This window comes from Nycticebus coucang, chromosome 12, assembly GCF_027406575.1.
Source record: "Nycticebus coucang isolate mNycCou1 chromosome 12, mNycCou1.pri, whole genome shotgun sequence".
Taxonomy (NCBI): domain Eukaryota; kingdom Metazoa; phylum Chordata; class Mammalia; order Primates; family Lorisidae; genus Nycticebus; species Nycticebus coucang.
Window position 1 is genome coordinate 25,316,636 of NC_069791.1, and position 15,433 is coordinate 25,332,068.

Consider the following 15,433-nt stretch of genomic DNA (forward strand, 5'->3'; position numbering starts at 1 on the left):
CTAATTCATGAGGGTCCTCTTAATACTATTACGGTGGATATTAATTTCCAAAATTAATTTGAATTTGGGGAGGACACCAACATTCAGACTGTAACAAACACCCAACACTTAAGGGTCAGCAAAATGAGGGCAGAAAATGAGGATAAAGAACAAGTATCAAAGAACGGGGAAGAAATCCCATTGGGAACGATGAGTGAGAAACCATGGAGAGAATGAGCTCAGGAAGCAAGCGTGCCACCAGGACTCAACATTACCGGACAGTGGTGGGGGCTAAAACCAGACTGTAAGGGTCCTTTGAGTGAAAGTTCAGGGCTTATGCATTGGTTTCAATGTATGTGTCCCCCCACAAATTCATATGTTGGAACCTAAGATCCAAAGTAATAGTATTAACAGGTGGGACCTTCAAGAGATGATTAGGTCAAGAGATGAATGAGATTGGTGCCCTTATAAAAGGTACCAAGGGAACTAACCAGGCCCTTTTTGCCCTCTACATTCCAGCATTTGAGGACACAGTAGCAAGGCACCTTGATCTTGGTCTCCCAACCTCCAGAACAGTAAGAAATAAATTTCTGTTGTTACCAAATTACCCAGCCTAAGATATTTTCTTATAACATAGAAATGGACCCAGACAGCCTGTGACCTCAAAGTTCAGCTATGGCCAAGAAAACACATATCTTGGAAGTAGGGTTGGGGTGGCATCGAAGGCAGGTCAAATGAGGTTCAAGAGGAGGGCCCATGGGATCTGGAGGGTTGGAATTAACCTCATGAAGATTTTGTAGCAAACTACAGGAGAGACAGGTAAGTTTGTAAGTGGAATAATAAGAGTTTCCACATAATGGTAGCAGGTAGTAAGGTCATCTGTGAGATTAAAGGAAAGGGGATGGTTTTGCAGTTGATGACGAGGAGAAAGCTTTGAAGTTTGGACAAATGACAGAACACACTAACCAGGTAGCCTGTTGTTTCTATATATTGAAATCATCTTATCATTTTTCTGATATCACGCCTGCCAAGCAACTAGTATTTGTAGGTTCACTTGTAGTTTTCTCAACAAATTTTAGTTGGTATTATTACAGGAAAGAAATGAACTACTCAGAATAAATGTATATACTAGTCTACATGGCAGCTACATTTCTTTCTGTAAATCAGTACATTGACATTTGTGTTTTTTACACCACCAAGAATGGCGAGTTTGGTTTATGTGAATGTCCTTGAACAAGTTCAGTGTGAACGTGCTGACTGTGGAGGACACATTTCTGGGTCTGAGTCAACAGGCACATGGGACCTTGCTGGGTTGGCCGTGTATCCTGGGGAAGGCCAGTCTGGCTTCATTTGTCTTAATTTCATATATTCTTTTAAACTTTCCCTTATTAGGTATCAGATGTACCTGAAACCAGAGCCAAACTAGGGTTTAAAAAAAAAAAGTCCTGGAACTATCCTAGTGAGGTACTGAAAACATAGCTCAATTCTGAAAGAAAAGAATCAGGAAGGAAAATTTGGGGTAAAAAAAGAAAAAAATAGCATACAATTCCTGATGTATTGGGAGTCAAGGCAATCATCTTCTGTATACACCAAGTCATCCTTTCATTTCTAGTAAATATGTAGTAGAATATTTAGTAAATATTTATTGATAATCCACGACCTGCTAGGAAGACGGTGATGAACAAGTAAGATCAGCCTCTTTCCCTGACGTTCCTACTGACAAGTACTGCTGAGATGCAATTTGAAGAGAGTATAATAGAATAGAACAGAACAGAAGAGGAAGATTTTAGAATCTTCCAATCTGCGTGTCGGTTTCTTGCTGACAATTTTCTTCTGTGACTCAATACAATTAGTCAGCAATTGGCAGAGATTAACTGAAAAATCTTGTGCTATATTTACCCTAGCAAATAATAATTTGGTGCTAAAACATCTTTGTGAAAGGAAAGTGTGTTGCTTAAAAATGAGTAAGTAAAAATATCTTCAAGTTGGATAACGCATCCAGGAATTATCACCTGTATTTTTCTGATTTGAAGAATAAGCAGAAGAGAAAGATAGGTAACAGTTTTATCCAATAGGTAAGATGTTGCAACTTAACGATGTCTCAATGACATTTAGAAGTTAAATTAAAAATAATGCATTAATACGAACTTTCAGAGTGGGCCTTAATCATCAAAATATATTATGCCATTAGAGATATTATAGCAAGGTGTCGAGGTACAAGGCTAAAATAGAATGCCAAAACAGCAAGTCACAGAGGCTCCTTACAATACAAAAATGCTCATTTCATCCTATTCCATACTAGAGCTCTGGTAAGATTAAGTGAAGGGACGATGAAAGACGTAACAGGAATTGTGCCGACTACAAAAGCTAAATTTTTTTCTTTTGTTATGCATTCTACCACACACATGCATGTGCGCACAGGCACACACACGAATTCTATCTATAAACAATTCCCAAAAGAGGTAAATCTTGATGCCCAGAGCACTTGGCTCCAGCTGAAAAGAAGAAAGAAAAAAAAGAGAAACCACAGTTTGCAAGTGTGTAACTAACCATGAGAGAATAACCACGCTTCTCTGGTATGTGATAAGTCTTTGTACTTTTGGCTCAAGAGGTTATGAAAACACTCTGGGGAAAATTTCAAACCTTTTCCCTCAGCACTCAGCGAAGATTCCACAAGGCAGCAAGCACATCTGGCCGCACTTTGGAGGGCTGCGTGAGAAATGAAGTGGGGACGGGATGGGCAGCTGGAAATAAAAAGAGAAAACATAGTGAACACCTGTAAATTCTACTTTACACAACACATTTTACATATGTAACTCGTTCAAGCTCAACAACCTCAAGAAGCAACTGTCACTTTCATTTCTCAGGAAATACTATTATAGAACTTGTCAATCACCCAAGTACATGATGGAGCTGGGGTTCAAACTCATAAGCATATAACTTGGACACAATTCTCATGAGAAAGGACTGGACTGTGTAAAAGCATCGCTCTGGAGACACAGGCAGGGAGATACCCCACGATGAGGCAGGTCTGGGCGTGAGATCGTAACTGAAGCAGCTGTTGGGTTTTGCCTTGGCTAAGAGCATATCAAAACTTCAGATGAGTCTCTTTGGCTCATGACTTAGAGACAACATAATGAGAAGATTTATTCTCAAAGTTGAGTACTAAATTTGAGTTGCTAAATGGTTAGTTTGACATTGTAAAACATTGGCCATATTGGCTCCACATAGACTCATCACAGGCCAAGAGCAGATCTCTGGAGTGCTCATCACTGCTCTGGCCAACATCAGACCTTGCATGTTCTCCCAGGCATGCCTGGGGGCCCTGTGATATATAACACATGGGCCCTGCAAAAGTATTCTTTGGCCTACCAGTTAGAAACTATTATTGCTTTGCTCTTCATTTATTAGATTATAAACTCCAGGATAGAAGAGTCTTCTTCGTGCCTTTATCCTCAGAGTTCAGCCAGATTCCTAAATTCATGAAGATACTTGATAAATAATGAGTAAATGGGAGATGGTCTCATCTTGGCCAAAGCAAAAGCAAGATGGCTACTGCCGACCACATGACTGAGGCTCCCTGGCCACTGAACCAGAGATAGGCCATCATTAGTCCCTGCAAAGCATCAGTTTGTCCCTTCAGAGTGGTCAAAATCTGCTGACACCAAAACTGCTGATGCCCTCTGTTAGCAATAAATATCCCACAAATGATATAAATGATATAGTGATCTTAGTTATTTACCTGAGGTCTGTCGTTCTCTTGTGCAATGCCCCAGACTATGGGACAATCTGTGTGACAGGTACTGTGCTGTTCTCAGAATTTCCTCACCCCTCTGAATTTTGTCTTAGTCTGTATGAAATAACCCTGTCTTCATTGTTTCTTTTCCCCTTAGAACACCATTCTTAAACTTATATATAAAAATGAGTTTATTATGTACAAGTATGTTTATCACATATACATACATATGTATGTCCATGCATATAAATATAAATATATGTGTGCTTATATTTTACATATTATATGTATAATTATATAACATAATGTATATATACATATATAATTTTACATTTAAATTTATGCTTATATGTAATTTATTAAATGTGATTATATTGAGAGAGGATACCCGGGAAGAGTGAGGTCTAGAAGAACAGGTCTTCTCAAGGAGACCACAAGGATACACATGCAGGGTCCTCTCCACAGTGACTCAGCTCTTGGAATTTGTAAACTTAACTTCCTGAAACTTGGAAATCCTGTAGTTCTGTGGGGGCGGGAATAGCATCTCCCGCTTGATTCAAACTGGCCAAAAGGATACCTGTGGGGTGGAACTTTTTGACTGTCAATAAAAAGGGAAAGACCAAGGCAGTCGGGGAGCATGGCCATTTGGAATTCTTCTATGCCGTAAGCTCCCGGCTGGTGACTAAAGCCCTTCCTCTTATAAACGTGGGTGTTTGGGTGCTCTTTCTCTTGGTTAGGCCTTGTCTTCCTGCAACAATATATGCAAATATTATATATGTACATTTATTATATGCAAGCTTATTATATATTATATGTGATCAATATACAACTATATGTATAAATGGAAATACATTTATATATGTGTATGTATACATATGGAAAAGAAAGAGGGTGTTAAAGATCTTTAAATAAAACACAGTGCATTTTGGGTGTGATTTCCAAATATTTCTTTCTAGAAATTGGTGACCACCTTATCTTGCCCCTGAGGAAAGTGGCCCTGATCTTTGCCCATCTGTAGTGTCTCCAATTCTGTATCTGACATTATTAATATCCTGGATCATCTGGCCATATCTTCATATACATAAGTCAAAAAGTAACAAGATTTTGTAGTTGTCACTGGTGAAAAATGATTTTGGATTTTTGTTCTCTGTATGTTTCCTTCTTTATATCTGGTTATTCATGCCTTTTGTGCTTCTTACCCAAGATTTATGGGGCTTGAACACAAGAATCCTTCCTGGCTTTTTTTATTCTAAGGCCTGTCCTATTTTGAGACATTAAGCTAAATGCCAATGAAAGTGAGAAGGTGTATTTAAGGGAGAAAGGGGAAGGAAGCAGGGGGTGGGGTGGGGTGGGGTGGGGGTTTAAGATTTTTTTTTTTTAAGACTGAAAAAAAGATGTCAGAATTGATGGGGTTTGGGGGAGCTTGGGTGGGGAGGGCAGTGACCAGACTTCCGAGCAAATTCCTCCCAAGTAAAACTAAGAAGGTGAGTCTTTGGGCAGGGGCTTCCCAGAATCATCTCAGATTCCCGAACCTGTGTGTAGCTCAGGAACAGAAATTGACAAACTTACTTCCCCAGGCTCAGACTAGGAGCAGGACCAGAAGGTCATGGAGCCCTTTTGGTTATTTCCTGGATCTTTTCATGCAAACCTCTGGATTCCGTATGACCCCAGGGGAAGATTCAACCCCTAAATGACTGAGTCTAAATTTCTTGTCATCCTGGTGGAACCATAGTCTGGAATAAAGAATTCAGTTGATTTCAAAGAAAGTAAAAAGAGTCATAATGTTTGCACAAGCTGGTGTGCTAGATGAAGTTGGATCCTGCTATTAAGACTTTTTAATGTAAAAATATGTAAAAATCCTTCAGTGCTTCTGCAATGCACCCATTCATTCAACAAACATTTACTGAAGGTCTTTGAAGTGCCAGGATACAATGGTGAAAAGGACAGACATGCCAGAGCTTCCAGCCTAGAAGCAGAGTAAACTAGTAGATGGACACTCAAATAGAGCTCAGCCAAGAACAGTGACAAAGAAAGATCAGCTTATCAGAGGAGATATAGGAGACCACTTAACTCAGATATAGGGAGTCAGATCAGAGAACATTGCTCCAGGAAAAGGGTTGGAGGGAAGAGAATGTGCACTGAAAAAACGCAGAGTTCAAGGTAGAAAGTGGAGAAAGGAGTCGAGAGGTCCCCAAGATTAAAGTCATCTATGGCTTTGAAAGCAATGTTAAGGGGCTTGGACTCCTAAGAGATTGTTCAAGCTCTTGTATCTAGTACAGGTTTTCATGGGGCTTCAAAAGGTGTCATTGTTCACTGCATTCTGCATGCATTTGGTTCCAGCCCTTGGTTCAACAGGGAAAGTATCTCTGATTTGTAAATTTGCTGGCTTGTATCTTCATTTCTCTTAGGGCTGTGCTATTCCAAAATCAGTGGAAGGGGTTTTATAAGTCACAGATTTTTTTTTTCCCCACCAGAAAGAGGCAGTAGTCTGGTCACTACCTGAAAATGCCTTCTCATTGCACAGGCTTCATGTAGCTTTGTTTTGCTTCCTTTGTTGCAATTTCAAGCATCCCCATGATTGCAGCAGGTCAAGTCCACTTCTGCATGAAATAAGGAAGGAGAAATTGACTTTTACTTTCAAATTTAGATTGATAGCATCAGCTTTGAATATGCTTGTTCTAAAAAATGAGCCTGCATTAAAAAATAACCAGAATGAAAGATTTATTAGGCAAGATAGAAAACTTACAACCCACCCAAAATGACCCAGGCCCAGGCAACTTGGGGCTCAGCACTGCCAGGTGGGTTGCTCAGGGTAGAATAAATTAAGCCCTCCTAAAATAAAAATAGGATATGGTCATATTTGGAGGAAAAGAAAACTCTCAACTAGGTCATTAGCATTTGGAAAAGTAAAGATAGCTTAACCATTAACATTGTAGTTACCAGTTCAAATGCAAGGGGTGTTGCCTTAACCAATAGCTAAAACTTTCCATTTCCAAGGACTGGAAAGAGTCCAGTGAATGTTCTACCTGTCCCAGGCAGTTGGATGAACACACCATTATTAGTATGCCGGGTTTATAGTCACCGTGTACAACGGAATTGTAGGTCAACATTTAAAGAAAGTTACACATATTTAGGAGCAAACAATGGATTCAAAAAATGTCTCAAACTGTTCTTTGCATTCCTGAGAGGCACAAAGCTAATTGAAAAAAGTCTATGAAGGATCTCACAGCCACCTGGAGAATAAAATTAGTTTAGAAGGTAATACACCTTAGGATTTATTGAGCTAGGCAATTTATCTAATCCTACATTATACTTGAACTTTCTTAGCTTAGGTGAACTCTACTTGGGATTTATGATATGGACTGATAAAGAGTTTATCAATACTGTAGCCTATTCTCTCCTCTGTAAAGTCCAGGGGTGCTCACTGCTAAGTCTTTATGGCAAAATTCATAAACAGAGTGGTTTCTGGTACAACTATCACCTGGTATGGTTTTCTGGGAGGGGGCTGAGAAGCCTGCACGAGCGGTCTGCATAGCCAAAGACATTTTATGTGCTTTGAACCAGTCTTGCGCTTGCTGGAGTACCGAGGCAACCCTCTGATTTCAATTATGTCAGTGAGATAGGAGCCATCACACACTCTGGGCATCTGCCAGGTAGAGACAAGACTGAACTTTTCATGATGCAGCACTGCTATAAGATACAGGGGAAGCAAAGTTTTAAACTTTGCAATTACTCACTGCTCCTCTGTGACTCTCTCAACTGTAGATCCATTTAAAGCAAGAGTTTGAGGAAAGTGCGTCATCATCACCTCCTACCTTAATTAGCAAGGGAAAAAGTAAAAATCTTTCACTGTGATAAATTCATGGGCTTTAGTACCCCTAGGCAAAACAACTGGAAGCCAGAGGTTTATGGAAAAGTAAGGAAAGAGATTGTGGAGGGAGACTTACTAGAGATAAATCCTGGATGAAAGTAAATAACAATATTAGAAGATTATGAGCAACTGAGTTTTATTGAAAAGGCATGTTCTCTCCGTAGCTGAATGCAGAGCTTCAGGGTAAACCAAACTCAGTAAATATAATATCAGAGATTAAGGACATAACAGATCACAAAATCATATACTAGTCATAATTCTCATCTATACCACAGTGGTTTAAAATAGAGAGATTTGGAGATTGTCATTTACCTGGAAGATTATGACTCTATTGAAGGCAGTTAGTTAGAATGAAATTCTGATACGTGCTACGTCACAGATGGTTCTTGAAAACTTTATGCCAAATGAGAGAAGCCAGTTACAAAAGACCAAGGAAGAAGTGATAGCTTGGTCCTTGGGGGGCAGACTGAGATTGAGCTGGGGTAACTAAAGGGCACAGTCTTTTTTATTGAGATGAAAATGTTCCTTAATTGACTGTGGTGTTGGTGGTTACTCAAATCTGTGCCTGGCACACTGTAAGTGGGTGAATTGTATAGCACATGACATACAGCTCGATAAAGCTGTTTTTAATAAGTATTCAAAAAATTTACAGATGGTTAGACAATATCACTATACAAGTATAAATTAGAAAAGTATGTGGGAAACACCATGTGATATGATGTTCAAGTATGAGAGCAGTATTATTTATACCTACGTATATAACATTGGCATTGATTAGTTATTTCTGGGTGTTGGCATTTGTGGGTGATTTTTGTCTCTTCCTCACTTTTTGTTCATTAAAATTCTTCTGTAGCAAAGTCATCTATTTTCATAGTGAGAAGAAATAATACATTAGGAAAAAAGCTCAAAATAAATTCGTAAAAATTAAGAAAGTGCCCCAAACTAAACTTCTCGAAGAAAAATATAGCTTCTAGAAGTTTAATATTGAAATTTAGTAGTTGGTTGGGTTTCTTTTTTGTTTGTTCCCTTTTTTAGAAAAAAAAAAAGTGTACCATTTTACACAATTAACTTTATGCCCTACACTTCCTGTGGTAAGCCACAAAGTATTCTAAACTCTTTTCTCTCATGTTAGTCATTCAGAAGAAAAATCAAGCTGTTCACAAATGATATAAAACTCAAAAATATCCTATTTTTTTCTTGTGATTTGAACATTAAAAAAAGGCGTGATTCAATGGGTGCTCTGAAAGTGTCAGAAGGAGAAAATTTCTTTTTTTTTTTTTTTTTTTTTTTGTAGAGACAGAGTCTCACTTTATGGCCCTCGGTAGAGTGCCGTGGCCTCACACAGCTCACAGCAACCTCCAACTCCTGGGCTTAAGCGATTCTCTTGCCTCAGCCTCCCGAGCAGCCGGGACTACAGGCGCTCGCCACAGCGCCCGGCTATTTTTTGGTTGCAGTTTGGCCGGGGCTGGGTTTGAACCCACCACCCTCGGTATATGGGGCCGGCGCCCTACCGACTGAGCCACAGGCGCCGCCCGAGAAGGAGAAAATTTCTAAACTGTTGATTCACATAGAGATGACAAAAAATATTTTTAAAACTACTAATAAAACTCTTGAAACCATAAATCAACTTTTAGAATTACTTAAGCTGATCTTCTTCCCCATGTGTGGAGTGGAAGCAGCTTAGAAATAATGCTGTTTTTCGTTTGTTTGTAGTTTTTGGCCGGGGCTGGGTTTGAACCTGCCACCACTGGTATGTGGGGCTGGCACCTATTCCTTTGAGGCACAGGCACCGCTAGAAATAATGTTTTTTAAAAATCACCTTTACCGGGCGGCGCCTGTGGCTCAGTGAGTAGGGCGCTGGCCCTCTATACCGAGGGTGGTGGGTTCAAACCCAGCCCCGGCCAAACTGCAACAAAAAAATAGCCGGGCGTTGTGGCGGGCACCTGTAGTCCCAGCTGCTGGGGAGGCTGAGGCAAAAACATCACATAAGCCCAAGAGCTGGAGGTTGCTGTGAGCTGTGTGACGCCACGGCACTCTACCGAGGGCAGCAAAGTGAGACTCTGTCTCTACAAAAAATAAAAATAAAAATAAAAAAAATCACCTTTACCTTTTCCAAATGGAAAGAACATAATGTGGTAAGATACAGAAATTCCTATAATTTTAGAAATTCATATGTAGGCATGGAATAACATGTCTATTATTTGTTTTAAAATGCTTCAGCAATAGGAAAGGAAATAATAGATGGATAAATCATGTGTGGTCAAACTAATAATTACTAATTCTAGGTTATAGGTATATTTGAGTTTATTGTGTTTTGAAAGTTTTTATAATATAAAATATTTTTAATATAATAATTTGGTCTCAATAGATTTTCTGTCTCCAAAAATTCATCCCTTTCTTCTGAGTTATCTAATATTCTGGCATATGATTCCTCAGAGTAATTTCTTACGAGCCTTTATATTTCTGTGGTGTTAGGAATTCTTCTCTCACTTCTGATTCTATTTATTTGAGACTTTCCCCTTTTTTTCTTAAGCTGGTCAAACTAAAAGTCTGTCAATTTTGTTTATCTTTTAAAAAACTAACTCTCAGTGTCAAATTTTTCTGTTTTTCTAGTTTCCATTTTATTTATTTCTGCTCTGACCTTTGTTATTTCCTTTCTTTTACTATCTTTGGGCTTAGCTTGTCCTTCTTTTTCTAGCTCCTTGAGGTGGGAAGTTAGGGTATTTATTTGATGTCTCTCTTTTTTCTTTACATCAGCATTCATCACTATAAACTTCCCTCTTAGAACTGTTTTTTTGCATCTCAAAAGTTTTGATATTTCGTATCTCTATTTTCATCTGTCTCAAAAGATTTTTTAAATTTCTCTTTTGATTCCTTTCTTGACCTGTTGATCGTTTAGGAGTGTGTTGCTTCTTTTCCATATATTTATGAATTTTCCAATTTTCCTCCAGTTATTTATTTCTAGTTCCATATCAACCTGGTCAAAAAAAATACTGAATATGATTTTCATCTTATTAAATTTGTTGACTTGTTTTGTGGCCTAATGTATAATTAATCTTGGAAAAATTTCTGTATGTACCTTACACGCATGTATATTCTGCTGTTGTTGGGTGGAATGTCCTGTATAAGTCTGTGAGGTCCATTTGATCTAAAGTGCAGTTCAAGCCCAGTGATTCCTTATTGATTTTCTGTCTGATCAATTCATTGTTGAAAGTGGGGTACTGAAATCCTCTACTATTTTTGTATTGCTGTCTATTTCTCCCTTCAGATCTATTAATATTTGCTTTATATAAGCTAATTTTGTTCAACCAAAGAGTCAGAGTGATATAATCAGGAGCTGGTTACTAGTTGTATGACTATCAGACCAGTTACTCAAATTCTAGGTACCTATGAAATAGTATCTATCTCACAGAGTCATTGTGAGGATTAAATAATAAAATATATATGACACACTAGAACAGTGCCTGGTATACAATAGGCACTCAAAACTATTAAACCATAGGCTTTGGAGTAAAACAGACCTGGTTTCTAACCTCATCTCCATCACTCACAATCTCTCTCTCTTTCTCTTTAAATATGGCAGCTTATTTAGCCTTTCTTTAAATTCTTCCACTCTAAAATGCAGGTAGCAAGTGCTAAAATTCAATGAGTAACATATATATCAAACCAGATTAACCCTTTAAAATATTAGTTGCATTACAATCATAATGATATTAACTCTTCTATTTCAGAAATTCTATGATTCCCAGAAAAAGTTACTGAATTATATTAATTATTTCACAATTTAATCTCCAACATTACTTCTTTTAACACTATCATAGTTTGTGACTGAGACTTGTTTCAAGAATATAAGACTCTCTGCAAAGAACATTTTTTTGGCCGTTAGGGGATCTGGGAACCCTTTAGTTTCTGCTGGCTGGAACCTCCCTCTAAACTCTCCACTGACTGCTGCCTCTAATGACAACCTTTATCGTCTCAGAGCATCAGCGTCCCATTGACAGAAAACCCTTCCAGATAATCTCTGTAGTATTTATGTCTTATTTTAATATCTATATAAGAAAAGTGAAGAAATGCAAAGTATGAGCATTGCAGCATTTTAAAATATGCTCTTAAGATCTCATCAGCATCTAAAGAAAAAACTATCTTTATCATCTGATTCCTGATTACCCTTCAACAACATTGAAGATTTACTGCTTTGTTGCCAAAGAAATATTTTCAAATAATGTCTGTATTTCTTTTTATAACTCTGTAACTGAAGCAAGGAACCCAAAACCAAAAAGTGCTTTGAATCGATTTTAAATAAGAAACATGAAATTTGCTGTCAGCATCTAACATGCTGTTTTTCCTATAGTAAATGATCAAAAAAAATAAATTATAACTGAAAAAAGCATTAAAAATAAGTGATCTTATAATTTAGCAACATTAAAGATGTATTTGAAAAGGTAAAGGGAGGCCTACATTAAGCCCATTTCAAGCCAGATGATCCTTGAACAACACAGGAGTTGGGGCATCAACCCCTCTACACACACACCCGACGCTGTCAAAAACCCATCTATAACTTTTGACTCTCCCTCAACTTAACTACTAATACCCAACTGTTGACCAGAAGACTTACTGATAATGTAAGCAGTCAATTAACACAAATTTTGGATATAGTGTGGACTGCTCAGAGGGATCTGTGAGGGAAAAGGGCGAAAGAGGAGGCAAGGGAGCTCCAGTCCCCTTCACAGTTCCAGAAGTGTCCCAATTCCCTTTCAGACCTTTGGCAAATTTGGAGGCAATCTTGGAAGCCGTTTATAAGTAAAAGTAACCAAACTGAAAAAAGAATGAATTTTAGATACACAAAGACTATAACAATTCTTCACCAAAAATCAACAGCTGAGAGAGCAATAGAAAGTTCTTCATGAAACACTAAAGTTTTAAAAGACAGGTTAAGAGTAGGGTTATGTGATTGCTGTGCACTAACTACCCTGTTTCCCCGAAAATAAGACCTACTTACAGGAAAGATAAGACGTCCCCTGAAAATAAGACCTAGCGCATCTTTGGGAGCACACCTTAAAATAAGACACTGTCTTATTTTCGGGGAAATAGGGTATTCAAAAAAAAACAGCAAGAGTTTGAAAATGTCCACCAGCAGAATCTTAAACTTATTACAGAGTTTATGAATGAAAAGAATACAGGAAGAAAATTTAAAAGCTTTCTGAGTAATTGCAGCAGAAAATTGAAAATGATCAACAGCATCAAACAACTGAGCTTGAATGTGAAGAAAATGGTATTCCTGATTCACCAAGAACAACCTTCTCATTTCCTGGCAGGAATGAGGACCTCTATGTTACAAAGAAAGGAGGACTTCTATGTTTGACACACAGAACAAACACAGACTAAATTGGAGCATTCTGCGTGTACCAAGAAACTGAGAAAAGTTTCCAAGGCATCAATTCATCCACAACATAATACTAATAAAAATGAAATTCTAGTAGCTGACACTTGTGATCAAAGTCAACCTCCAATGGCTAGAATCTCAAGGTCCCAACCTCTACCCCATTTGGAAGGACAATACATGAAACAGCCTTTTGAGGAATCTATAAGAAATATTGAAGATAGTTTAAAGCTGTTATCAAGAGAAAAGCCAAGGAAATAAGCCCTCTAAAACCAGATTTAGGCAAGTGACTCTTTATGAGACTTTGAAGCCCATTTCCAAAGGTTCTTCCTCAAACAGTAAGGCCTTGATTGGGCCCAGTATGTTATCCAAAGATTCACCTAGAGGAGTCCCATTTGCAGGAGTGCAATATCCTCCAGCCTTTTATTAAATTCTCTGCAGACAATAAACCACTATTACAAATAAAGAAGATAATCCCATTTTCAAAATCCCTCTACGTGCATGTGAAAGTTAGAGACAAAGAATCTTGTAGACAACGTGAAGGGTACTGGTTCTCATGAGCCAATAAAAATAAAAACCAGGTCAGTTAAATCCATGTAGAATTGCCAAAACAAAGTCTCTACAAAATCACCAAGATGTATCCTATGAAAATACCCAGTGGAGTATAGATCCAGGAGCAGACCTTTCCCAGTATAAAATAGATATTACTGTAATAGACACGAAGAATGGCAGTCAGTCAAGATTAGGAGGAGAGAGGGTGGACATGGACTGTTGGACTGTGCCTTGGTTAATGAAACTGTGCTTTTAAAAATGAAGACGCAACAGCAAAAGACAGAAAAAAGTCCAAATGAAAAAAGAAAAATGAATGATAGGTTGGAAGACATGTTTGTTCAGACAACACACAAAGAATATGAATCTTGTTTGGCCGATAGTTTCCCCCAGGTAGCAGATGAAGAGGAAAAGTTATCTGCTGCCACAAAGAAACCAAACACTCACGGTGATAAACAAGATAAAGTGAAGCAGAAAGTATTTGTGGGACCATATTTTAAAGATAATGGAAGAGAGACTAGCTTGCAAAATTTTCCTCACATTGAGGTGGTTCAGGAAAAAAGAAAAGAAAAGGAAAGGAAATTGCCTGGGCACACTTGGGAGGAATGTGAAATCTATTATGCAGATTTGCCAGCAGAAGAAAGAGAAAAGAAGCTGGCTTCCTGCTCAAGACACCACTTCCAGTACCTTCCCCCCAACACCTGGGAGAGTTTTTTGGAAGTTGGTTTTTCTTCTACTCAGACTTATCTGAAAACCGGTTACATTTAGGAAAAACTTGATCCTTGTCCTTGTCCAAAAAGATGACAGCCTTACAATGCAATATTTTCTCTGAAAGGCAAGGAGCAGAAGATGTAGATGTTGGAGCAAAAACAGAAGGATGGAGGACAGGTTTTTCCTTTTTTAGTTATTTATGGTTAAAGTTGGTATGAAACACTGACTTTTTGATCTTCTGGAAATTGATTTATAAATCATTTTTCTTTTGAAAATGTTTCTAAATGGTATTTACCCACCACAAAAAAAACAAACAAATGTTTTATATGTTATATATATTATATACTCTATTCTGGAAGCTAGAGGAAAGAAAATGTTATTAAGAAAGTCATAAGGAAGAGAAGTACATTTCCTGTTCCTTAAGTGGAAGTGGAATATTATCAAAGTTTCTCCTCATTGTCTTCCTGGTGAGCAGGCTGAGGAAGAAGAAGAAGAGCAGGGCTTGGCCTTGCTGTCTCAGGATTGGCAAAGGCAGAAGAAAATCCATTCATGAGTGGACCCACACCATTCAAACTCATGCTGTTGCAAGGGTCGACTATGGCTATGTCCAAGTCTGGAAATAAAAAGAAAGTTATGATGTATATAGAAGCTCTTAAAAATCCTACACATTATTTTGTCTGTGCATCCTTAGTATTAAAAGTAAAAGGCAGTATGACTTTAGTCTTTGAATGACTTCAGTATTTAAGCTGCAGTATCCAATTTGGCTGGCTCTGTTCAAATTTTTTCTTAGTGCAACTATTTCAGTTTTAGACGAGCCCACTCTCTAAAAGGTTTTCTGATTGTAAATATTCTGAATAAAATTAAAGGTGAAATGTTGTGGGAAATTTGCTTCAGCATGAAAGAGAAAACCTACACTGAGAGATTAAAATTAATTTTGGGGGGGCTGGGCATGGTGGCTCATGCCTGTAATCCCAGTAATCTGGGAGGCTGAGGCGGTGGATTGCCTGAGCTCACAGGTTTGAGACCAGCCTGCGCTAGAGCGAGACCCCACCTCTAAAAAATAATCAGGCACTGTGGCAGGTACGTCTAGTCCCAGCTACTTGGGAGTCTAAGTCAAGAGAATCACTTGAGCCCAAGAGTCAGAGGTTGCTGGGAGCTGTGATGCCACGGTACTCTACCAAAGGCGACAAAGTGAGACTCTGTTTCA

General features: G+C 38.3%; 1 pseudogene; it reads left to right on the forward strand.

Annotated features, from left to right (window-relative positions):
* The first annotated feature begins 203 nt into the window (after window positions 1–203).
* On the forward strand, window positions 204–14,370 carry LOC128561901 (DNA endonuclease RBBP8-like; annotated as a pseudogene).
* The last annotated feature ends 1,063 nt before the right edge of the window (window positions 14,371–15,433 follow it).